Raw genomic sequence first — 2,354 nt, forward strand, 5'->3', positions numbered from 1 at the left:
GTTATTTGACTCGAAGCCTTAACTCAATGAGGATAAGCCATTAACTTTTAAGTGTTAATCTAGATCTATATCTAGAGATGGGAATATTCGAAATATGGCATAGGTGATGCCCAAAGATTTGAGTAAGTCGTTGACAATTACTTAGAGATACAAATTTTGTATTATATTTTTTAAGGTTCAAAGTTTGGTAAAGATTTGCACTACAAAGAGATTTGAGAATAGATCTTCATACTAATAGAACCTTGATTCATTATACCAACTTTTCTAGATCGATAAGCTTAGAAACTGCAGTAGTGGTGATTTTGTGGGAACTTTGTGGGCATTGTTTATAAATATTCACTTTCAAGAGATCGGGATGCTTATGGATATTTTTGTGACATGAGTTTCTGAGCATTCTCTTAAGCAAAACTTACACCTATACCCATTTTTTAATTAATAATTCATTTCATCTTAAAATCAGTTTCATGAACAAAATCATCAATTTTTCTCATAACCAAAACTTGCACAAGAAGTTCATGGAAATCTCTAGTTGTTAGTAGTTTTGTCCCTGTAGAAATGATATTGGTGTACTACCACTTTTATTAGCAGTCATTATGTTGGTGTATACTTACTTCCATTGTGGCAATAGTGTAGCCACTTCAGGTGGACCTAACAGATTTTCTACTATCAAGTTTCTGGCGCGGTTGTCAAGGACTAGCGTGATTTTACATGTTGAGATTTTGATTTCCATTCGAGCCTGAGTCGCTCGTTTATTTTTCAAAGAACTTTCTAGGTTATATGCCATGAGTACTGCATGGTGAACTTTTACCTCTTGACCCAATAGAATAAAAACCATGAATGGACGTAGAAGAAGGACAAAAATTGGCAAGACCATGTTTTAAATAGAACCATGGTTAAAAATGCCAATGACAAATTACGGGGAATACATGACTATGCAACACCCAAATTTGATTAACTAAATTCGGGGTTCCTTAGGCAATATATTATGGCACAACTTTTTGAACCTAAATCAGTAGTGTTTCACGTGATCCAAGCAATGGTTCAATTTAGTGGATTACCTTTTAAAGATCCGCACTCTCATTTACAATCATTTTAAAAAAAATGATAGATCATTTTCGTGTTCCCGAAGTTATTGTATAAGCCTTACGATTGATACTCTTCTCTTATACATTGAGAGATAGAGCCAATAAAATACTTTCCATCAATTAAGAATGTGAAGTTTTAGAAATGATATTTTTTGTTTCAGCAAGGGAATGATGAAGCAGCCTCACATGCTTGGGAGAGATTCAAGGAACTTCTTTGAAAATGTCTTCATCGTAGAAGCCCTCACTGCCTCCAATTAGAAACATTTTATAATGGTCTTTCTAATGTTGATAAAATCATTCTTGATGCTATGGTTGGTAGTGACTTCATTTCTAAAAATTGTAATAAAGGATATTGTTAGACCTCATCACTCATATTTGTAAAAGTAATGAAAAACATACAAGTGTGAAAGAGCAGAGGGCCGATGGAAGACTCTTAAGCAAAAAGCCTAAGTGCCCAATACAACCAGAGATGCGATGAAGGTCCAAGGTGCGATGAACTGCGCATCTCCATAACCCCTCTAGTTACCATCACTTGGAGTTTTCCACAACAGTTCAACAAGAGGTACTCGATGAAGAAGACTACAAGACTCATAGTTGAACACGTCATCTAGAAGACAGCTGAAGATGGCAAATCGACAACTAGATTCTCCATTTCTTTCTTTGCTTTATTTACTTTCCATCTTTCTAGATTGTTTTCCTTTTCATAAGAGATTTGCTAAATATCTTCCATAGATAGCAATCTCCATAATTATATTACTAGTATAAATAGGCTTTATCATTCTTGTAATCGTTAACGCTTTTCCACCAATCATTTGAATAATAGTGAATCATTTGACACTAAAACTTATTCTTGAATATTCTTTTACGTTCTTGTGTGTTCTTCACTATTTTCCATCTACACGATATATTTAGGTTATTCATAACTTGAATATTCGTGTTATTGAGATATTTGGGATCAACAATTTGTATCAGAGCCAATTGATTGTTTTTCAATCAAAATGATGAAATCAAAATCTCTTAAATTCATAATCGTCTTCTCCAAAAAGCATATTTTCTCTCTCTTCTAAAAACTCTCATGGCCAACTGGAATTCTGCATATAGTGTGAGTTCCCTCACCAAGCCTCCAACTCTTCAAAGAGAAGAGTATCCACAATGGAGGATACGAATGGTGAATTTCCGAGAGGGGATGGACATGAATCTCCTCAGATCCGTCATGGAAGACCCTTATGTTCCTCAGATCCTTGTTCCAAGAGTCCCTGGAACAAGCAC

At 34.8% G+C, this 2,354-nt stretch overlaps 1 non-coding gene across 1 annotated transcript; it reads right to left on the reverse strand.

Annotated features, from left to right (window-relative positions):
- Positions 1-1,217: 1,217 nt before the first annotated feature.
- Positions 1,218-1,323, reverse strand: LOC112504490. The gene has a single exon (XR_003068216.1). It is a non-coding gene; the product is annotated as a small nucleolar RNA R71 (small nucleolar RNA).
- Between the last annotated feature and the right edge of the window lie 1,031 nt (positions 1,324-2,354).

The sequence above is a fragment of the Cynara cardunculus genome, unplaced genomic scaffold (assembly GCF_001531365.2).
Source record: "Cynara cardunculus var. scolymus isolate 2C unplaced genomic scaffold, CcrdV1 Un_Scaffold_5794, whole genome shotgun sequence".
Taxonomy (NCBI): Eukaryota; Viridiplantae; Streptophyta; class Magnoliopsida; order Asterales; family Asteraceae; genus Cynara; species Cynara cardunculus.